This window comes from Poecile atricapillus, chromosome 8 (assembly GCF_030490865.1).
Source record: "Poecile atricapillus isolate bPoeAtr1 chromosome 8, bPoeAtr1.hap1, whole genome shotgun sequence".
Classification (NCBI taxonomy): domain Eukaryota; kingdom Metazoa; phylum Chordata; class Aves; order Passeriformes; family Paridae; genus Poecile; species Poecile atricapillus.
In genome coordinates, this window is record NC_081256.1 from 4,320,143 (window position 1) to 4,344,005 (window position 23,863).

Below are 23,863 nucleotides of genomic sequence, written 5' to 3' on the forward strand. Positions count from 1 at the left end.
TTAGTGCCAATACACCAGAGAGCTCTCAATCTGCTGAGCTGATCAGATTTTTTAGGAGTACTTTAGGCAGGTGCTTAACAAGACCCAGAGGAGGAGCAGGCATATTCTTTCCTCTACTGCCTCATTCAACCTGGACTTCTTTACATTCATGACTTCCAACCCATGATGAGACTCGTTTAGATGAGCTCTCAATGCCTGCAAGAGGACACAGATGACACCAGAAACAGATTGAGCTGTCCAAATGCATTTGCTCTGTTTTAGTGCCACTGCTGCCTGTGACAGCAGCAGAGACAGATATGTCACAGGAAAAGAACAGGACAACAACCAAGAAAGGGAAAACTGAGAGGTGTGGGCTGGGTAGGAGGGGCAATGAAAATATTAAATTATATTAAATATTAGATTATTAAGACAATATTAAAGCAAAATCAAAACTGATAGTAGCTTTCCACCTTCAGTTCTTTAAGTGAGGTTCCTCTGCAAAAAGACTGGGGAACCATTACACTGCATCACTGGAAAGAATCACAAAAAAACTATGACCACCTTTTTAGAAATAGTGAGGGTTTTGGGGATTGCTTTACTTATCTCATGAAAATTCAGATGCCTAATGACAAAACTCCTGCTGGAAAAACACTTGCAGGAAGATGCAGATGGCATATGGTACTCAGTTGACAAGTTACTCTAGACTAGTTTGTCTAAACAACAGGAAATTATTATGTCATAGCTAATCTGACTCTGGTTACATTCTGGTGGCAGCTAGTTTTTATTTCTTGTTTTAGTTATTTTCCTTCATTCACTCACCAATATATTTTAAATAAAAACCTGGAACAAACATGTGAACATTTAAATTGTTTTTGCTTATATTGCAGGTGCAACAGTGAAGAATCCATTTGTAGATATGGATGCACCCTCAAAACACAGCATAGCATGACAGTTCCATGACGTTGTACCAAGACCAGAATCAACAAGGATTTCTCTCTGGAGATCTCACCAGAAGTGTTGCAGCAGAAAATAATGCCAGTCTGTTGGAATGACAGGCACAGTTAGGAGTTCTGGACAACCACACACCCCTGAAGCCATAGTTGCAGATGGCTGGTAACTAAAACTCTTTTTTAAAAACAAACCAAATCCAAGTTCAGTAGGATTTTAAAAAAAATCGTGCCATGATAAGGTTTAAGAAAAAAATGATAGTATATATCTGTCATATTGTGCCACACAGCAATTGAAAAGATCCCTATATTTTTAAAGCACAGGCATGTGCAGAATGAGCTTTCATATGGGAAGCTGTTATGAAGAGGTAAAATTGTTTTCTGTTGTACTAATTTTTCTTTAATTTTAGAGAAAAGCTTTATATATTTTATGTCAACCAAGCCACCAGGTTCTAGACTGCAGATTATGCTGGTATGGTCAGATTTACTGCCTTGGAAAAGGTATTTTTTAAACAAACAAAAATATAAGGAAGCAGAATATAGTATGCCCTATATTGTCCAAAGACATGTGTTTATCACAGCAGAAAGTGTGAATAGAATAATGAGTTATATGTAAAAATAACCATCAAAAAGATAAATTATTTGATTCCATTTTAAATGAGAGAAAACATGTTTTTAATATCCATGATAACAGCTGTGTTTAACCTCATATGGAGTCTTCCTTTTCTAATTGAATAGTTCTCAAAGTACTAGGTAAGATACACTGTTAAGCCAGTTTTCAGTTTCTTGTGGCATTCTTGGAGTTTAACAGAACAGTCATTTTCATACCTCAGTTCTGGTCTTGGCTCTCGTATTTTGAGAATAAATTGAAAAAAACAACTATGCTTTGTAGATGAAACCTGATGATTAAAAGGTCCCCTGTGCCCATATGGTGTGTTTGTAGAGATCTGTACAGCCTCCTGTTAGTATCCTGCACTGGACAGTATTTAGGGGCATTATCTTTGCCCTGATATTTGTTGTCATGGGGAAAAGTGGTAAAAGGACATGAGGCTGGAAACTGCAGCTAGGGAAAAAATACCTTAGATTAGATGCCTGAATTTTTATATCAAAAGGTAATTTCTACCTTTGATCATTAATAATGTAAAGAATATATAACCACAGTATTTAAGAGATGTTTGCATTTTGCAGAATCTGGGTTTTAAAATACATGATGTGGCAGGACTATGAAGCTATAAAGTGAAATCACATCCCCTAGCTATGGAGCTTTCTCAGTATTAGTCGACATTTATGAAGAGGAGAGCTTCTCTCTCCAACACCCCAAGACTCCCAGCACAAATTAACTTTGAGAACGCAGTCATTTTACCACAAGTATCTCCTGAAAATATAGATTATAAGCGTTTAAGACCCTCTTTCATGGCACACAACAGTATTTCTGAAGACTGCTTCAAAGTTGCCATTTAACCTACAAAAGCCTGAAACACCAATGAGTTTTTCATACAGGCATTTTTCCCTAAAATACTAAGTGAGACATCAGAACTGAGCTAACCAAATAATAATAAACATAGGGCTAAATATTCCAGCAACAGACAATCTGTACAAAAACTAGTTGTTCCTCACACAAGTGATCCCTTTCCTTTTGCAATTACCACAGTAGCCTCCTTCACCGCCTTCAGCTCACCAGCATCTCTTGTAATGAGGAGCCCAGAACCTCGAGGGAACACAGGCAGAATTTCTCATCCTTGTAGCACACTCATCCCTGAATTTCAGGCTGAGTAACTGACTTCATGGAGGACAAAAAAGAAAGAAAGAAAAAAGTCATCTTGCTTCCACATAGCAAAGGAGACAGTGTTTCAAAGGAGACTGTTATTTATCCCACACTGCAGGCACAGAGCAACAAATTATTTGTCTGACTTTATTTACCTCCCAAACTGGTGTCTTTCTCCTGCTGTTGCTGCTCTTCTCTCTCTCAGCCCAGCTCATCTGTAACAGCTAACCACTCCCTGCTTCTGTCTGCAAACCAGAGGGAACAGATGCAGGCAAGACAGATGGGCTTTTGCTGCTCTTACCCATGTCCAGCACTGACATCAGCAGCCTGTCCAGGTCCCTGTGGATGGCATCCCTTCCCTCCAGCATGCCGACTGCTCCTCATATCTTGGTGTCACCAGCAAACTTGCTGAGGTGTGCTTGGTCCCACTGTCCACATTAAACAGGGGCAGTCCCAAAGCCCTGGAGGAATGTCACTTGTCACTCTCCAACTGGACATCAAGCTGTTGACCACAACACTTTGAGTGTGACCATCCAGCTCCTTCCTTGTCCACTGAGTGGTCCCTCCACTCTCTGGGTGTCCAAGGATGTCATGTGGGACAGTGTCAAATGCTTTGCACAGATCCATGTAGATGTGAGTTGCTGTCCCCTTGTCCCCCAATGCTGTAACACCACCAGGTTTGCCAGGCATTGTTTGCCCTCAGTGAAGGCATGTTGGCTGTCCCAATCACTTCCATGTTTTCCATGTGCCTTAGCAGTTTCCACAAGGATCTGTGCCTGTGACCTTGCTGGGCACAGAGGTGAGACTGATTGGTCTGTAGTCCTCCAGGTCTTCCTTTTCTCCCTTTTTAAGGATGGGGGTTGTGTTTCCCCTTTTCCAGTCATTGGGAATTTCACTGGACTGCTGTGACTGCTCAAATATGATCGATAGTGGCTCAGCCACTTCATCCACCACTTCCCTCAGGACCTGCAAATGCATCTCATCAGATTCCACAGGCCTTTGCACCTTCAGGTTGCTTAGATGTACTTGAACCTGATCTTCTACAGTGCACAGCTCTTCATTTTCCCACTCCCTGCCTTTGCCTTCTGTGACCCAGCCAGTGTGGCTGGAGCACTTGTTGGTGAAAACCAGTGGAAAAAAAAGTCTTTGAGTAAGGCAGCCTTCGCTGCAACCTGAGTAACCAGGTCTAATGTTTCCTTCCAGACATGGCTCATAGTTTCCCTAATCTTTCTTTCTAATCAGCCACGTAAGTATGAAAGCTATTCTTGGTGCCCTTGATGTCCCTGGCCAGATTTAATTCTATCAGGGATTTAGCTTTCCTCACCTAATCCCTGTTTGCTTGGACAATGCTGGTGAGAATGATTTCTGTGTATCCCTTTTGTGTGTATTGTATATACACAATTTCTGTGTATACTGAACTACCTGTTCTTTGCTCCATCCTCATTGACTTATTTTTTGTGCTTGTTCAGGAGCTTCTTGTTCATCTGTGCAGGCTTCCTGGCTTTTTTACCTCATTTCCTCTTTTTTTGGGATGCATTTCTCCTGAGTTTGGAGGAGATGATCCTTGAGTATCAACCAGCTTTCTTGGACCCCTCTTCTCTCCAGGGCTTTATCCCATGGTATTCTACCAAGCAGATCCCTTGAGAGCCAAAGTCTGCTCTCCTGAAGTGCAGGGCAGTGATCTTGCAGTGCAGCCTCCTCACACTCACACTCTGACCCTCAAAGGTTCTGGGTTCAATCCATGCTGCCAAAAGAACAACTGTGAAGCTGCATTACACATCATGGAAAAAATGCTTGTGGGTAATCTGTTCTAGTTCTCCCTGTGGAGCTGCAAGGCTGCTGATGCAATGCTGGGGAAAGCTCAAAAATCTTTGGGGCTTAATCAATCTCCATTTAAAGAGCCAACAGAAAATTTCCCTCCTCAAGGTCACATTAAATAAGGTATTTACTAAGACTGGCTGTACATGAGTTGAAAGGAGAATCTTTAATTTAAACTTGTTATAGCACCCAAGCAAAACCTCTTTAACTAATGAAGACAGGCTGGTGAAATTAATGTGCATGTTAAATATTCACTGCATATAAGTATTCAATTTCTCATGCAGCATGTAGCTGTGAGAACAGCTTTCTTCAGCCTGCATTTGGTGTTAGATGGATTTTTTAACTTTTCAATGGATGTAACAGAAAGTTAAGATAAAATATGAAAAATTTTTGATATTTTTTGTGGGTACAAAACTTTAGAGCAGCTTGCATGAAACTGTTCACCTACTTCCTGTCCTGTTTTTGCAAGAATGGAAGCAGTGACCAGTTGTGTCCAGACAAAAATCAGAATAATAATTAAAAGAACAATACCATTGTGCTGAAGACAACCTCCAAAAAGGAAAAAAGGGTTTTCCCCCCTCCCTTGATCTTATGGTTCATTAAAATGTAAAAATATTGTTCTGGAAAAGTTATTTTTAAAAAAAACTATACTCTTCTCAAGGCATCAGTTCTTTACATTCCTTCTTTTAATGCAGAGTCCAGTGGAATTTCAGAGGTATTTTTTGAGCTCCCAGCACAAAACCCAGGTACCTGAGTACCCCTAATAAACCCACACTACTGCTGTGAGTGGAGAGAGCATTCACCCCTTCAAAAAACTGCAGTGCAAATAATCTCACACTAGTAAAAATGTCTGAAATAAATGCAGGAAGAAATACCAGGCCCATATGAGTTTTCAGGCAGGTGTTCCTTCTAAAAGCAAAGTATTAAAATGTCAGTCAGGAATCCCAGTCAGATGTAAGGGACAGGAACTTAGACACAAGTCCCAGAGCAGCACTTGGCTTCACTCACAATATTCCATTTCTCTGAGTAAGCTGGAGTATTTGATGGCAGGATATTGGAAATTCTTACACTTTACAGCAAATGCACAGAACGCACAATACCATTTTACTTGCACAATAAAATTGCAGGTAAAATGATGAATATTTAAGAGAGAAAAATGTTACATATTCTGACTTCTACTTAAGGAAAAGACTAAAAGTCCTGGATTGAAAATGTATATGCATGTTAGCTATATATTTATATATAAAATAAGTGTGTACACACACACACTTAAAAAAAAGGATTTGTGCAAACTTAAGCTCAAGAATAGGGAAGAAATCTGAAGAAAGTACCTTTTAAAAATCTGAGTAGCAGATTAATAAAATTTCAGTACAAACATGGTTTATTATGTAACTAAGATACATGCATTTATATGCTGTTTAATGTATTTTGTTAACTATTTTTCATATATGTCATATCTAATGTACATATGCTTTATGTATTATATTTTAGTTACCATATTCTACATTACATATTAAAGTCACTTGGATTCAATGTTGTTTGGTCTCTAGTCAATATCACATTATTGTTTTATATGACATTATTGAATTACTATTTTCCAGATCCGCAAATTCTTTATTCAGAGGAAAACCCCCTCCTACTGCTTATGAATGTTTTCTTTATTATTTTCTTTAAATCCCCAACCTATATCAAAGGCTTATAGAAGCAAAATTCACTCCTTCTCTAATTCTTCTCCTCTGTGTAGCACAACCTGACTTATCAGTCAATCAATCAATCAATCTGCACTGGGAGAATCAGAATATCAAGATCAAAATACTGTAATCGTATCATGATTGTCTTATATTGAGCATTTCAATGGATTCTGTCATAAGCATCTGTCATTCTATTACAAGGACTTTTTAAGTCCTTTTAACAATTTGCTTAATGTTAGCATAATTGTAACGTTGCATTAATGCTCCTAAGTAGAAAATTGCAGAAAGGGAAGGAAGGAGCTCAGTTTTTCCATGATGGAACACCAATATACTGAAAGCTGGCACAATCTGAAATGCAACAGTAATCAAATGCAAGAAAGTACTCACCCATAAAGTACTAACCTTATGTTCCTATAATGGGGTCCCTTAGAAGGTGCATCTTGAGTAATGAGGAAGGGAATGATAATGAAAATGAACACAACTGATGATGAATTATGAAGGAACACCTTATTTAACAGACATGAAACAAAGGAAGGCATGTTGCTGGCATTGCAGAACAAAATTAACAAAACACCACAAAACACACCAGGCAGTGTGCTAGGGATGTGCCAGATAACAACCCATGGTGCTCTTTGGTACTTTCTGGCTGAACACGTGTTGGCACAGGCCAAGGGGGACTGGAGCACTCACCTGAAGCTGCAGAACCCTGCTCTGCTCTCCCACGTGTGCGACTGCCACCCATGGATCACTGTCCCCATCACACACAAACAGCTTCAACCTCTGTCACACAATTCCTTAAAACAAAACAGCCCCAGCTGTTTCCAGCTGAGCAGACTGTGCCACAGGTTCCAGTGTCTATCACAACACCCAGTGAGCATGAAGGACACACCTGACCCTGGGTGGTTCAGACTCGAGAGGTTCTGCTGGGTTCCAGAGAGCTGGGCTGACACCTGGCTGCTCATCTCCCTGTGGGGATGGATGCTCCTCCAGGGCAGCCACAGCATGTGGGGCTACCAACATGTGCCTTGAACCAAACTACCCACGTCCCTTCCACCAGCAGGATTTACCTACTCGGCACCTGTCCCCCACCCCTCACAGCACCTGTGTCCCCCATCCCTCACAGCACCTGTGTCCCCATCCCTCACAGCACCTGTGTCCCCATCCCTCACAGCACCTGTGTCCCCCATCCCTCACAGCACCTGTGTCCCCTGTCCCTCACTGCACCTGTGTCCCCACCCCTCACTGCACCTGTGTCCCCTGTCCCTCACTTCACCTGTGTCCCCATCCCTCACAGCACCTGTGTCCCCTGTCCCTCACAGCACCTGTGTCCCCACCCCTCACTGCATCTGTGTCCCCACCCCTCACTGCACCTGTGTCCCCTGTCCCTCACAGCACCTGTGTCCCCACCCCTCACTGCATCTGTGTCCCCACCCCTCACTGCACCTGTGTCCCCTGTCCCTCACAGCACCTGTGTCCCCATCCCTCACTTCACCTTTGTCCCCTGTCCCTCACAGCACCTGTGTCCCCATCCCTCACAGCCCCTGTGTCCCCATCCCTCACTGCACCTGTGTCCCCATCCCTCACTGCACCTGTGTCCCCTGTCCCTCACTGCACCTGTGTCCCCTGTCCCTCACAGCCCCTGTGTCCCCATCCCTCACTGCACCTGTGTCCCCATCCCTCACTGCACCTGTGTCCCCTGTCCCTCACTGCACCTGTGTCCCCTGTCCCTCACTTCACCTTTGTCCCCATCCCTCACAGCACCTGTGTCCCCTGTCCCTCACTGCACCTGTGTCCCCACCCCTCACTGCACCTGTGTCCCCTGTCCCTCACTTCACCTTTGTCCCCATCCCTCACAGCACCTGTGTCCCCTGTCCCTCACTGCACCTGTGTCCCCTGTCCCTCACTGCACCTGTGTCCCCTGTCCCTCACAGCCCCTGTGTCCCCTGTCCCTCACTGCACCTGTGTCCTCTGTCCCTCACTGCACCTGTGTCCCCATCCCTCACTGCAGCTGTGTCCCCACCCCTCACAGCACCTGTGTCCCCTGTCCCTCACTGCACCTGTGTCCCCTGTCCCTCACTGCACCTGTGTCCCCTGTCCCTCACAGCCCCTGTGTCCCCTGTCCCTCACTGCACCTGTGTCCTCTGTCCCTCACAGCACCTGTGTCCCCACCCCTCACTGCACCTGTGTCCCCATCCCTCACTGCACCTGTGTCCCCTGTCCCTCACTTCACCTGTGTCCCCATCCCTCACAGCACCTGTGTCCCCATCCCTCACAGCACCTGTGTCCCCACCCCTCACTGCACCTTTGTCCCCATCCCTCACTTCACCTTTGTCCCCATCCCTCACTGCACCTGTGTCCCCATCCCTCACAGCCCCTGTGTCCCCATCCCTCACTGCACCTGTGTCCCCTGTCCCTCACTTCACCTTTGTCCCCATCCCTCACAGCACCTGTGTCCCCTGTCCCTCACTTCACCTCTGTCCCCATCCCTCACTGCACCTGTGTCCCCTGTCCCTCACAGCACCTGTGTCCCCATCCCTTACTTCACCTGTGTCCCCATCCCTCACAGCACTTGTGTCCCCTGTCCCTCACAGCACCTGTGTCCCCATCCCTCACAGCACCTGTGTCCCCATCCCTCACTTCACCTGTGTCCCCATCCCTCACAGCACCTGTGTCCCCATCCCTCACTGCACCTGTGTCCCCATCCCTCACTTCACCTGTGTCCCCATCCCTCACAGCACCTGTGTCCCCATCCCTCACTGCACCTGTGTCCCCATCCCTCACTGCACCTGTGTCCCCATCCCTCACTGCACCTGTGTCCCCTGTCCCTCACAGCACCTGTGTCCCCATCCCTCACTGCACCTGTGTCCCCTGTCCCTCACTTCACCTGTGTCCCCTGTCCCTCACAGCACTCCCCGGTGGGACGCTGCTCACAGCCGCCTCACCCCAGGAAGCCCCCAAAGCCCGAGGCAGGCTGAGCAGGAGAGACTGGTGTTCCTGGAGGATGTTCTAAGCAGGAGAGGTTGGTGTTCCTGGAGGATGTTCTAAGCAGGAGAGGTTGGTGTTCCTGGAGGATGTTCTAAGCAGGAGAGGTTGGTGTTCCTGGAGGATGTTCTAAGCAGGAGAGATTGGTGTTCCTGGAGGATGTTCTAAGCAGGAGAGATTGGTGTTCCTGGAGGATGTTCTAAGCAGGAGAGATTGGTGTTCCTGGAGGATGTTCTAAGCAGGAGAGGTTGGTGTTCCTGGAGGACGTTGTAAGCAGGAGAGATTGGTGTTCCTGGAGGATGTTCTAAGCAGGAGAGGTTGGTGTTCCTGGAGGATGTTCTAAGCAGGAGAGGTTGGTGTTCCTGGAGGATGGGGCTGGGAAGGAACCTGAGGGTGCAGACCCTCTGCTCCCTGGAGGGAGGTGGGGGTCGCAGCTGCAGCCGAGCGGGGCCGTCCCCCACGTCCCTCAGCTCCCTGCAGCATCGGGGGAGAGGACTCGGCTCTTCCATTGCTGGAGGATGGGGAGGCTCTGGAGAAGGATCTGGATGGGCTGGATCGATGGGCTGAGGTAACAGCATGAGGTACAAGATGGCCAAGTGCCACACATTCCCACGACAGCCCCGTGAAGCGCTACAGGCTGGGGACAGAGTGGCTGAAAAGTGGCCCTGAGGAAAAGGCCCTGGGGATGCTGGTCAATAGTGGCTGAACATGAGCCCAGGTGTGCCCAGGTGGCCAAGAAGGCCAAAGACACCTGGCTTTCTGTACCTATTGTATCAGTAACAGTGTGGCCAGCAGGACTGGGGCAGTGATGGGACCACACCTCGTGTGCTGTGTCCCATCATGGGCCCCTGAACTCAGGAAGGACGTGGAGATGTTGGAGTAAGTCCAGAGAGGGGAATGGAGCTGGGGAAGGGGCAGCAGCACAGGTTCTGTGAGGAGCAGCTGAGGGAGCTGGGGTGTTTAACCTGGAGAAAAGGAGGCTCAGGGGGACCTTATGGCTCTGCACAACTCCCTGACAGGAGGCTGTAGCCAGGCAGGGGCCAGCCCTGCTCTCAGGGAATAAGGGACAAGATGAGAGGACATCGCCTCAAGCTGTGCTGGAGGTTGAGGTTAAACATTAGGAAGAAATTCTTCACAGAAAGGGTGATTAGATGTCGTAATGGACTTCCCAGAAAGGTTGTGGAGTCACTGCTCCTGAAGGTGTTTAAGGAAAGACTGGATGTGGCACCCAGTGCCATGGCTGAGTTGATAAAGGTGGTGTTAGGCCACAGGTTGGACTCAATGGTCTCAGAGGACTTTTCCAACTTAATTAATTCTATGATTTCCAGGACATCATCAGGGAGTGAGTTTACCCCACACCCCTCTGGAAGGTTGCCCAGGAACCCCTCAGGAGGGGGATTGCTCTGGAATGTCCCACGAGAGCACAGTGCTGGGCTGGGGTATAGCTCTCGGATGCCAGCAGCATCTGTGAGAGCTTGTGTTTTTGGAGGTCCTGGGGATCTGCCAGCAAACTTCAGGGCCCTCCTCTGGCTGGGGCACGAGGGTGTGTGGGGTAGCTTGGGGTGGGAGAGGCTGGGAGACCTGAGGTAAAAGCGCATGAGGCCCAACAGCATGTGGGAAAATGTGCTCACTTTCCCTCTTTCTCCTGGCACATATAACAACGATTTCAAAACTATCTCAGAGAGTGAAAAAAACATGTATTTACTGCCACTCCTCCACAGCAAATCCCAGGGCACTTGTAATAAGTTCAGAGTAAGGATGAATGCTTGAGCAGGTGGCCAGAGGTCTCCCGAAGAAGAGTAATGCTAGCCCAGGGTGTTTACATCCTGCTATGAACTAGAATAGTCTCTTTCATGCCAAACCACAAGCTGCTGGTTGAAACCTGAGCTGAACTTCAGAGGAGCCTAGCTAACTTTCAGCACAGCCAGTTTTCATTTTCACACCTCTCCAAACTTGCTGGAACAAGAACCAAATGTATAAGCACAGAGTGAACTCCTGTTCCTGGGACACTGCTGACCCAATCTCAAGCCTCATGTGTCAGAATATGCTAAAAAAAGGTTGTTTTCTCTCAAAAATTTTCCCAGTTTGGCTTTTTGAGGCTTATGTGGTTTCTGCTGTTCACATAAACTACAGCTTTGGTCATCAGCATTTAGGTAAACCACAGTTTAAACTCACAGAGGCTTTCATCTGAGAAATCCTCACATCTTTCATGACACCCAGTTTCTTCCCTTAATTGAAAGGCAGATGTTGTTTCAATGCAAACAAAAGCTGCACATTCCCCAGAACTCTGTGTGGAGATCTCATCCTGGCTTTTGGCCCACTGATATTGCTGATGTATCTCCATGCACTCTGGCTACCAGATTAATTCCAGTGGATTTTTGAAATTCTCAGTGGATTTTGCACAGCCTGAGCTAAGTCTGGAGCTTTACTGCTCTGGGCACACACACCAGTTAACCAGCACCATCTTGGGTGCTTTTACATGTCACACCTTCAGTTCTATGCAGACAGATGTCTGCTCTTTATATCCCAGTGGAGGTTTTATTGGATGGCCATCCAGCAATGACTAACTCATGCAAGAAATAGCTCTAAATACTCCTGTGCATTTGTGAATAAGTATAAAGTGCTACAAAGCTCAGAGCAGTATGCTGGGAAATAGTCCAGCCAGATGGAAACAGTCCATCAAATATCACAAGAAGCCCAGTTACTTACAGTGCATCTCTTCCCTGTGCAGATTAGGGAGGTTTTTCTGCCTTCTTAGATGCTGAATAAATGTATTTATCCTCCACTACTGCAGGATTGCCAGCAGGTTCAAAATAATCACAAACACTATGTGTCTTTGACTTTTTTGGGGGGATTTGTCAGGCAGCTGAAGAATTCTGCTTAGGGCTCCCCTGTAGCTCCATTTAGGATTTCTGGTAGCCAAAATGCATTTTTTACTCAAAACTCCAGTGCCTTTAGGCCTACAAATAGCAACAAATCAAAATCTTTGAGCAAAAGGCAGTGAGAAAGGCAGGAAAGACAACAGCTTCCCAGTAGGTTAGCTGCATCCTGTTTCCTTAGGCATGTAAAGCTTGGATAATGAGGGGAGGGAAGGGATTCAGGCAAGACTGAAGGATGAGAGGTCTTGGAATTTCAAGAGAGCCATGGGGCAGCTGCAGAAATACTGGGAAGTGTATGAAGGACCAGTGATGCCCATGATAAAACTGGTTATCTCTAAACATGAGAGATACTGTCTTAATGCTGCCCTCTGCATAATGAAGCAGCTTTTGAGGAGCCAGGGCTCTTGTTTTAAACAAATTTCTCACCATCACAGTGGTGGTAGAAATATAGAATGTTCTGAAATATGGATTCAAGAAACCCCTTTCTGGTGGTGGGAGGGGAACCATTACCCTCCCAGTTCTGGAATTTGGCTTGTGGTCACTGAGCAGGAAAGGACAATGCTCTGGCACTTCATAAAGGTGTGAAGTCCTCATCAGGAGCAGACAGGGGTACATTCTGCAATGTACATGTCCTAAGCTCTCTCCACCTGGAAGGATTTATTTCAGTCTCTCCCCTGGATCTAAACCATAATTACAAAACCAAAATTCTTCCAGTTAAAAAAAAAAAATGCAAACAAGTAGAAAAATCTCCATTGTGCTAGATTGACAGAATAACTTGCACTTGCAGAGCTGGCATGATTTAGAATTATTTTTTGCAAATATTCTTAACACTATTTATATTAGTTCCAGCTTAAAAGTGTCTGCTACTGTTGTTGCTAGAGCTAAGTCTGATAAAAGGAATACTCAGTCATGATAGGACTGAAATGAGCTATATCCTGTTTGAAGGTTTTATTTATATAGATTCAGGACAGTTTATAGGAGTTTAAAATGCTGTTTATTGCCATTTCAATGGTCCATTCATTATAGAGCATTATAGAGCATTATAGAGCCTATGACCATCAATTACCTAAAACCTGCTTTTATCAGCTACATTCCTATGGTAAGTAGTGTAAATATATATAGATTATGTACATATAAACTCAAATGGTACTCTATATGCAATTAGATATTTACTATAAATCATTCTGAACTGGAGTTTTACCATGATACACAACCCTGAGGTATCTGTTTCAGCTATACAAACCTGCTGGGGGAACACCAGGGCTGAGCAGGCAGCTGGGTAAAGTCGAGGTTAACTACATTCCCAGGGCTCTGAGATTTAATTAAGTAAAATTGCTAGAGCCTGTGGGGGTGGAAGTGTAATGTCAGTGCTTCCCCACTTGAAAAATATACCATTGTAGAATCTGGCAGGCAAAACATAAAGTTTTAAACTATTCACTCATTGTGGGATGACTTCTTAAGTAGATGATCAGTTACAATGACATCTCAGTATGGTTACCATTTGTTTTTCATAAACATAAAACAGCTTCTTTGCTTTATGTCATGTCCCCTCCTGTCTGAAAAATCTGTTACCTTACATGTCAATTCATTAGCTTTTAGCAGCTTGCCCTTCAAAAATCCCATTCTTCTGAAATTTCTTAGCTTCTTCTCTGCAGTCTCCAGTTGTTAATATGGAATTGTGACCATTTCAAGGTCAAACATGTTTGATCTCTTAAATACCTCAGACTGTAGCTACTGAATGCTACAGTAATACTGAAGGTTATTAACAGGATAGGGATAAGTCAGGATGGCTACAAAACCACTGGCTTGAGGATTTTAAAAGTTGCTTTCTGAGCTCCTTTTGCAGAATCTTCTTACAATATGCTTAGAAACACATGGGACTATGAGACAGAGGTGAGGATAATAGAAATAAAACCTGTGGGGTGCTTTGGGGTTTTGTTAGGTTTTTTTTTGTTTGTTTGTTTGTTTGACTGGTTGAGCGTTTTTGTTTCAGTTTGTTCAGGTTTTAGTTGTGGGCTTTATTTTGGGTGGGGAAGTTTGTTCTTTTTGAGGGGTCAGAGTTGGTTGTTTTAAAATCTTGAGATGGAGAAGTATAGTCCTATCTAGAACTCTTGTAAGCAGCTGTTCTTCAGGCTGAGCAGAACTGAACAGGGAGCTGAGTATTGGCTGCCAAGAGCCTACTCCTCTGGAGTGTAATGTGCTTCTGCTATGAATCATTTTAAATTTAAAATAGCAAAACAAAAAATCTGGACCCATTCTCCTGTACTGCATTTTGTACTAACGAAGGTGGGGGAGCTGCTCAGTAATTGTATCTGGCAAGAAAACTGTTTCCAAATGTGAATCAAATCCAACACAAAAATTTGACTTGTGACTACAGGCTGTGAGAGGAAAGTTACTTATCTCAGTGTGGTGCTAAATTTAATTCTTCATAATTGCAAAAAAATTATCATCAAGCTACAACAAAAAGTTACTATTTGGAATACTTGTTTAATCTTAAGATTTTGAAGCCATTTGAGATATTGAACATTATGAAAACAAGCAAACCCAGTGTCTGGACACTGCATGCAGACTGCTTTTTAAGTCCCCTTAAGGGTTCCAGATCATGGACCCTTAAGACTTGGTCCAAGTCTATGTGACTTATTGTCCTAAAATTGATGAGATTTGCTTGGGATAGAAATGCTGGGAATGAAGGTGAATTCTGACTATCTGAAGGATGTAGTAAGTGAATCTTATTTTAACTATCATTTCATTTGCATTCCCAGGGCTGGAAAATAGCTTAGGCAGACTTGTCTTTGTTGGTTCATATCTCATTATTCACATCATAAATGCCAAGGATTAGAGAAGAAATACTAGGGTTGAAAATATCTCGTGCAGAAACTTCTTAGTGGTCAGAATCAAAGAATTGGGAGGCAATGGGAAGATGAAAATAATATGACTGTGTCAGTATGGGGCAATGTCATGTCCTTCTGGGAACAGATTAAGAGAAAATACCTTAGTAATATATGCAGTTTTCATCTGCCTCCACCCTTGTAATTTTCTCAGCTGACAGTGTTCTACAAGTTTATAAGATGCCTCAGTCATCTGCTTCTTGACATTTCTTTGGTTTGGCTTCTCCTTTCCTATAATTTTCTATGTCAAGTGTTCTTTAGCTGTGTTTAAAATTGGCAGCAACAGTGAGCAGGCTTTTTGCATGGCCACAATTTCTTCCAAACAATGGCAGTAATCTTCTCACCCCTAGGGACAGGAGAGCAGGCAAGAGCTGTGGAACTTTCGTCCCCATGAACTACTCTGCTTTCAAGCTTGGAGGTGAGCAGTGCTGGCTTGTCCCTGTGCAGGGGAGGCTGCCACCCCCTGCCTGCTGACATTGGGGTCCAAGAGTGGTACCCTAATCCCCTGCAGGAGGGAAAACATAGGGACTGCTGCTGAGGATAACTCAGAAATCGTGTTATGTCAGAGGGAGCACTGTGTGGGAATTGCAGGCTCGTGTTGCTGACAGCAGAGGGATGTGGCCAGGAGGAGTGAGCACTGGGATGATGGCCAGCTCCTTTGCAGTTGTTAGAGCCAGCTTGCCTTCATCACCTGTACTCAGGATTGCCTGCAGGAAGAGAAATGATCTTCCACTTTATTCTAGGAAATATCTCAGGAAGGTTTGCCTGTCCAGTCGTTTGTATTTTCTCCTCAAATTTGTGTGAACCTGAAAAGAGAGGGAAACAGGGGCAGCGTTACCCATCAGATGTACCAGACATGAATATATCAGACAAAAGAAATATGTATGATTTCTGCATTTCATTTGCTGTTTCTTGTGTACAAACTGTATATGGGTGTACAGCAATTTTGTTTTTACCTTTTGTTTTCTGAAACATCCATTCTAATAGTAAAATGTATGACTCAGGAATCCCTATTAAAGTCACTGAGATTAGGTCAAGGTCATGTTTAATATGATTAAAGTTTGTAAAGTTTGATGGCAAGCATTTACTGAATAACTGCCATGAGGTGCTTGAACGTGATCCAAGATGAAATCTTAGAGTGTTAGAGCCTCTATATGTTAAAAAGTGCAATATTCCAAGATACTGGAACTTTTCATTAATTCTTCAGCAAATCACACTGATGTCCTCCTTTACTCCTCTCTGTGGTGGGTGAAATAATTTGTAGAAAGTGTAAGTTTCTGCATGAAGTTACCAGGCAAGTTAATCCTATTAATTAAAATAATGCCTATTAGTTGTTGATGCTGTTGAATTTTGAAACAATTAAATCTAAGTCTTTAGATATTTTCTAACTGTCACTAAGAGTAGGCTAAAGATCTTTGAAATTTTTCTTAATGTACAAATTTGAGCTGTCACAAGGAAGAGATGAGCTGCTTAATGTTTAACTAAAAATTATTTAGTTAATCTCTTGCATATTTTTTTTTCATGTTTTGGCCTATTTGGCCTGTTCATTATTTCAGAATGTCTTGGCTCCTGTCCATTTGCAAGACCTCATTTTTCTTTTGAAATTTGTAGTCTTCACAAGCTTGGCATCTGTGATATCACAAACAATGAATTACTGTGGCTGGAAGTCTCTGGAATTAAAAATCCCTCCTCCATAAGAACATAATTTTTTTTACAGAACTGGGATTTGTTCTGAAGAAACAGAGTTGACAAAAAGAAAAAAAGTTTTCAAAGATAACAGATTTTTCATCTTCCCCTTGTCCCCCCCGACAAATGAACTGAAATCCTGATGCTGAGGACTTGCTCTTTAAATAAATGGGATCTTTCTCTCCTCTCTTGGCAACAGCAGGAGTATTCTTGTTCAGTATGACAAGGCTAGCTGGTGCTATATTTGTCTTGTAGCTGTATGCATATTTGCAAGAGGTTGTTTAATAAGACAAAGGCAGAAAGCCAATACAGTTTAAAGAAAGTTTATTCTACCACAGCCTGAACTTTCTGGCTTGGCTTAAAGACAAGGCTACATACTTGTGGAGGATCAGGGAATATCATTACTGATATGAAATTAAAACTTTCCTGAGCTGTCTCTGGAAAGATCAGAGCTTTGTGGAGAAGGAGGGGGGCCTGGGGGTGTGACACGACGGACGTTTTTAAAATGGAGTTCAATAGATGTTTGGGTGCATCAGCAGAAGAGGAAAAAGGAAGGCAAGAGGGTGGGGAAGAAGATACCAATAATGCTGGCAGTAGTGCTGTCCATGAAGAGCTGGATTTGGTACAAATGTACCTTACCTGTTTGCCTGAACAATATATGAAAGTGAAATTCACTCAGACAGCGTACCTGACATGCTGGCTGTTGTTGAAACTCTGCAAGGTAAGAGAATTTAGTACAAATCTGTGATATTTTTAGTTAAATTCCTATATGCTTAAAATATAAATTGATCAAATTATCTTCTGAAGCATTTGAGCATTCTTTACTACGTACTATGCAGTTTCCTTCATGGTTTATTAGTAGCAGGAGCTTTGTAAATATTGACATTGTACCCAGAAACAGGTGATCCAACAAGGGAAAACTCCATGAGGGCTACTCATGGAGTACTACACAAAGCAGTATATTAATAATTGCTAGCCAGTTTATCTCTGTACACAGCTACATAATTGCAAGAGTTTCAAGATGTTTTTTGATTAATTTCTAGGTGCAATTTCTTGTCATGCTCTTTGCTGATTTGCATTAATCTCTTGTGTTGGATGACCACTGGAATGTATTTTAACTCTGAAAATGTAAACCTTATAAAAGTAAAGAATTGGGTGGGGGTTTGGAGCATTTTCATCAATGTAATGGAGTTTTTGAGGGTGTTACTTTAAATTTGATCTTTCCACATCTAATAAAACTACTTTTGCCTAATGTATTACTGGATAGGGAAGCAACAAGGCAACGGTATAAATGCTATAATTCATTCCATTTAATTCCTTGCAGAAAGCTACTGTAATGTTCAGATCCAAGCAAAGAAACATTGAATTCTACAAAAGTCATGTGATTTAAGGTTTTAAATTTAATCAGGAAAGCACTGAGACATCTGAGCTTCAAATGCTGCTGTTACAATGGTGTAACAAGACTGTATTAGTAAATTTAGAATGTGTAACAGGTCTTTGTTTCTCTGTTTCTGCATTCAGATCTTACTGTGTGGGCATTTAGTTGATGGGCAGATCACCATATAGATCAAAACAAATGTTAAGACAATATTTACTGACTGTTTTTGTTTCAGAAGTATGTGGCAGAGGAGATCCATGATGATGATGATGATGATGATGATGATGATGATGATGATGATGATGATGATGATGATGATGATGATGGGGTGGAGACCACAGGAGTGGGACCAGGTGGTGCCTCAGCAGCAGCTGAAGCTCTCTTTTCTGTGTGCACAGCAGCTTTGGGGCAGTAGCTGCTGCATCAGGTTTTTTGACAGCATAGCTATGCAAAAATACAACATCAACATGTAAACTGAACACCACTCACAGTGTCATGTGTTGGATTGCTAGAGAGCTTTGTTTCCATACATATTCCACATTTGTAGTGTCTTTACTCCTGTCTGTATGTAGCACTTATCCTGTGGTGCCAATTGCTTGCATTAGGGGGCAGATAGAGACCCTCTCATAGGACTTTTTCTGGTATTTTTTCTGCAGGGATCTTTAGTGAGTCTGACTGAAAAGAAGTAGGAATCCACACAGCTGTGGGAATGGAGTACACAGCCCTAGGGCAGGTGCCAGAGACAATTTGTGAGGCAGAGTCCTGGTCAGCACACACTTTGTGATGCTTTTGAGGAGCGCTGATCCAGGCTGGGGAAGGTTGTACCTTGTCTGGTTGCTGATCGGTTTGATTGGTTCTCTTGTGGTTTGGACCATTTGCAGCCATTGAGTTTGTAGGTTTTAAGAGCCATCCTTGTATCACAGAAAGAGGCAGAACCTCACTTGTGACTGCAAATCCAGTAGTTGGTCTGGGTGTGTACAGCAGCTTCAGTCCCCAGGACTCACTGCCTGTGTATGGATTTTTTTGTAGATTAATTACAAAGTGTGCACAAAGTTGAGTGGTCTGCACACAATGGTTTTGCACAACATGGATGAGTTATCCTGTAGGATAAATGGTTGTTCCATATCTTTGTGGGGAGTTTCTTAGATGACAGGAAGAATTTTTAAAGTACATGATTTAGAAGAGATGTTTCTGTATGTTATTTTATGTTCTTGCATATGTTGTTAAATTTGCACAGTGCATTTAAGTTTTTTGTTTTGGGAAGGAACAAAAGTAGAATGAGAAGAGGTTATGTAGCTTCTGTAAAAATCACAGATTTCTTCAGAAAGCTTTCTGTGAGCCTTACAATGCCCTGGCTGAACCAAGAGGATAACTAAACCTCTAATTTATTAATGCTTCTTTCTTGCTGAGCTTTCTTAAAGACTATTTGGATTTGAGACCCCACTTTCCTATTTCCTGACACTCTTCGATGACTTAAATCTCTCCCAAGTCCTAATCCATTCAAAAAGTGCTAATTTTTTTTTCTCCTTCCCCTCACAAGAACAAAAGCAGCACAGTGTTGCTTTTTCTCAGGTTCTGCAACTTGGCAGAACCCAGCAATCCTGCTGTAGTGGGAGGGGAGGGAATTCCAGCAGCACTGAAATGGTGCTGCTGTGCTACAGAGGAGCCCTTTGTAGCTTGTGTTCATCCCCTGTACATCCAAATGTTCCCAGTTCTTGGCTGCAGACAGGGCCCCAGGTGCTCATGATTTGGAAAATATCAGTGACTCCCTGTAACTTCTTATTGATGCTCCCCCAGAAAGATTTATGTGTCCTTTGGGTCAGGGGAGCTCACCCTCCTGTAAATTAACATGGAGAATGAGGAGAGACTGTGTTTAGCAGGTGAGAAACCAATCTGAGTGTGTGCTCATGCAGCTTGACATGAAGTTTAGTTACAAAATACTCAAATTCTACCAATGTGTGATGGGAACATGTGCAACAAGCCTGTCAGAGTTCAAGAGGTATTTTTGTAGACTGACATCTAGGAAATTTCCCCCTCGTGTTTCCCTCCCATTTTCAGGGGTCACCAGGACTTGTGGGGATGAGGGAAGAAACTCCAAATCTTTCTTTAATTTAGATTTAACACAAACTTACTTGGATTGATTCTCTGTTTCAATAGTTGGCAATACTCCAGTGATGTTCTGTACCTCTGAATATCCAAACCAGCTGGTGATTTCCCTGTTCTTTACTATACCTTAAGCATTTTCTGTCAGCTCACCTGGTAATTTTTAACAGTCTAAAATCTATACCAAAGGCAAAATAATTGTGAGACAGATCTGCAATTCAAGTTCTTGTCCTGTCTCTGTATTTTTGAGCACTGGGTTCTACAGAACTTCCAACTGCTTGTGCTATGAACTTGTACATGCCATGTAATGCATGAATATGGATCCCAAGTGAAAGATTAAATCACTGTCTCATAGTTTAGGGCACAGGGGCTTAATTCTTTGCTATTCAGTAGATGTATCACTCTGTGTTCATAATCTTGTCATCCTTGGCTCAGCTCATAGTAAAGGGGATAGGAAATTTGTTTGATTTTATTTCTTAATTTATTTTGATTTTTTTCTTCTTATTATAAACATTGTAGGGCTGGATTATCTTCCTGTAATTATGGGCAATGGTAAGGTCAGCCTGAATGAATTTTTGAGCTCTTTTTCAACATGACTTATTATGGTCACAGAGGATTTTGACAGAGGAAGGAGCTGGACTTTGATATACAGAATGTGGGACATGGGTTTAAACAGTGGACAGGTCACACTTGGACCAAAAATTCTGTGAGGGGACCTGACTGACTCCCTTCACAGCTACTTTCCAGCTACCTTAAGCATTTGTTGGAAATTAGAAGGTGGTGTGTTTTGTTTGTGTTTGTTTGTTTGTTTGTTTTTGTTTTGGTTGGTTAGTTTTGGCTATTTTTTGTGATTTTTTTTTGTTGGTTTTGTTGTTGTTAGTTTTAGTTTTGTTTGTTTGTTTTTGTTATGTGATATACTTACATGGTCTTGCTGCATCTCTAACTCCTTCCTAATAACTTTCGAACATTCTGGCCAATCTCAGCAAAATTTGAGTGAGATAGAAGTTAACAGAGTTCACAAATAGCTCTTCAGGGAGTGAAAATAGACTTAGCTAATGCTCCTCCTGAGGGAAAGGCTCCTTCATAAAACTGTCCCATATTAAACACCAGAAATTTTGTACTGGTTCCATTTGCACACTGGAGAAATGCAGAGCTGTAGGAAAGAGGACTCTGTTGGGTCAGCTGCTTGCAGAAATACATGTTTTCTCAGTAAAGTGTTTTTTGTTTGGCTATTAATGGAACTCCACTGAAGCCTACAGTTTGTCTTCAGTCCTCAGAGTAAAAGCCAAGAAGTGGCTTTAAGAAGTGCAACTTGAGACAGCTAAAGAGGGATGTTTTGCAGAAAGCTTTAAACATTCCCCTCCCTCCCCTTTGGAACACTGATTTTTTTAAGCTTTCAGCCAGAATACTCAACTTTCTTTTAGTCATTTGGTCAAAGCTTCCAATATTTTATTTAGGGTCAGGCTCTGAGGGTGAACAGTCTGATTAGATACACTTAACTCCTAAAACATCATAATCTGTTCTATGGGGCTTGTTTTGTTTAGGGGTAATATTTCTGAATCTGTTTTCCTTTAATTTATGCTCCAATTTTCTGGATTCCTTTGGGTCAAAAATATTTAAACAGTCTGTTTTATATTGGAATAGTACTTGCAGTGCTGGGTAGAGCTAAGTGTTGTAGAAAGAAAGAAAGGAGATGGATAACATCAGAGGGAAAATTGGAATGTATTGAACCTGACAACGAGCTCGGTTCAGGATTTCTCATTCTGGCCAGAGATTTGGTTGTTTATGGGCAGTGTAAACCATTCAGCATGTGCTGGGGACTTTGACTTCCTCCTTTCCCCACTGCAAAAAGGAATTGAAAGTTTTCCAGTATCTTTAGTATTCATCAAGTATCCATGTCCTGGATCCAGCTCTGAGCTACAAGCAGTGTGCTCAGAGTGCAGGCTGTGAAAGTCTGATGTGCAGAACCATTTCAACGCATTCTTTATAAACCCATGGAATGATTGCTGGAAAAGCCAGACACATCCCTTGTTTACAACCTCATTCTCTTGAAGTTATCACACCTTCATTTACAGGGGAGAAGGTATTCAATAGCTACTTTTCATCAGAACTGCCTTTTGCAGGTACCACAGTTCTCAAAACACACTATCAATCAAAGCTGCATCATTTTCTTCACGCTGTTGATTCAAGCCCAGCTCCTGTAACAAACCTGCAGGCTCCTGAACCAGGGCAGAACTTTCTTGCTGAATTGTGACCTGATGATTAGCTTAAAAAAAATTTGACTGAAATCCTGAAAGACTAACAGAACACACAGGGTGGATTAAGAACCTGTAAGCAGATGACTGAGAACAAATCACTTCTTGTGCACTCTGGAATATTTGATGCTCTTCCTAGAAAGTGTCTCATTTATACAGAAATCTAAGAAGGTGCTGTATTTTTTTTTCCTCCTAATGTTTTGTGTTGGAAGAAGAGCAGAACTGGTGCTGGAAAGAAATAAAACATCTTGATGCTTCAAGGGTGGTGCTCTGAATGTGATTATTTACAAATCTGGAAGAAAATTGGAAAATAAGGAGAATTTGTGCTGTTAAAAGCCTTTAATAAGGTGTTGCCAGATAGCAAAATGTATAAATACCCACAAGAATGCTTGGGCAGGGCAGGTTTAAAAGTTTGCTCAGTCACTCTACCATTCAGGAGCAAGGAGTAAAATACAATTTCCATTTCTAAATAACAACAAAAGTATTCTTTTTACACGCTGGAATTTGATTTTTTTTGAAACTTGCATTTGCACTGAGAAAGAGTGTGTCTAGGTGCAAAAAGGCTATTCTTTGTAGAGCCATCAACCTTCAATTATACCAACCCAAATTTCTGTAAAAATGTTGTAAAACAATCAGATAATTAAACAAAAAACAAGCAACTTTTATCCCTTTGCTTTGAATAATAATAGATACATTACATTTTTCTTAGTCAAAGGTAGGTTTTGTTCTCTAGCTTTGTTTTTTGATGAAATCAGGGAATTTATTTGTAGATTGCAGACACTAATATAATTTTGATTACAGTCATTATTAGTGGACTGTCATTTAGATTCTACCATAAGAAGTCAGCACTGCTGTTTTCTTTAGCCATTCCAGCTGACTCTCTGTGTTAATATAAGTGAGGCTGACTAAGGCAGACAAGATCAATATAAAATCCACTCATATGGTACAGGTGGTGTCAATCTATCACCTGGAAAAGCTGGCTAGTAAGATGTGTTGCAAAGTTGTTTAGTAAAACCTCATATACCTCACAAACTGATTAACATACTCTGGCATGTATGAGACAGGAAATTAACAGGATAAAAAATACTTCTTTTTATGGATCCTTCTGTATTTTCTACCTTTTCCTGGTAATTATGTTTGATATTAATCTCCAGAAAGCAGTATCAACGCCCCATGTTAAATTATATGGGAAATAATGCCACAGCCTTTTTTTATACTTTATGCATTCCTTCAGATTTAAATTGAAAAGAACTGAGGGGATGGGGGGAGGAAACCTAGAATTTAGAAAACATTTTGTGAATGTTTCTGTGCTGCCAAAGCAGACAGATAGCTTTCATGCTCAGACACAAAGTTATGGGGTGGGGCATGCAGAAGGGATTAATGCTGTTTCCATATGAATAAGCAGGTTTTTTTTGGTATTATTTACTATAATCCTATTAGCACAATGGAGAAGCCTAGTACAGTTTGGTAGCCAGTCTCTCCCTGCTGGAGG

General features: G+C 42.5%; 1 protein-coding gene across 2 annotated transcripts in view; it reads left to right on the plus strand.

The window, feature by feature from the left end:
• The window catches only part of AMER3 (APC membrane recruitment protein 3), a 31,386-nt gene extending 28,787 nt beyond the window's left edge, over positions 1 to 2,599 (plus strand). The window contains exons 2-3 of one of the 2 annotated variants that reach the window (XR_009278113.1): positions 867 to 1,092; positions 2,578 to 2,599. The gene's annotated coding sequence lies outside the window, so the exon portion shown is untranslated. Of the gene's footprint in view, positions 1 to 866; positions 1,126 to 2,577 lie in introns of those variants that run through there. The other variant, XM_058844011.1, reaches the window with a different exon arrangement.
• Positions 2,600 to 23,863: the final 21,264 nt, after the last annotated feature.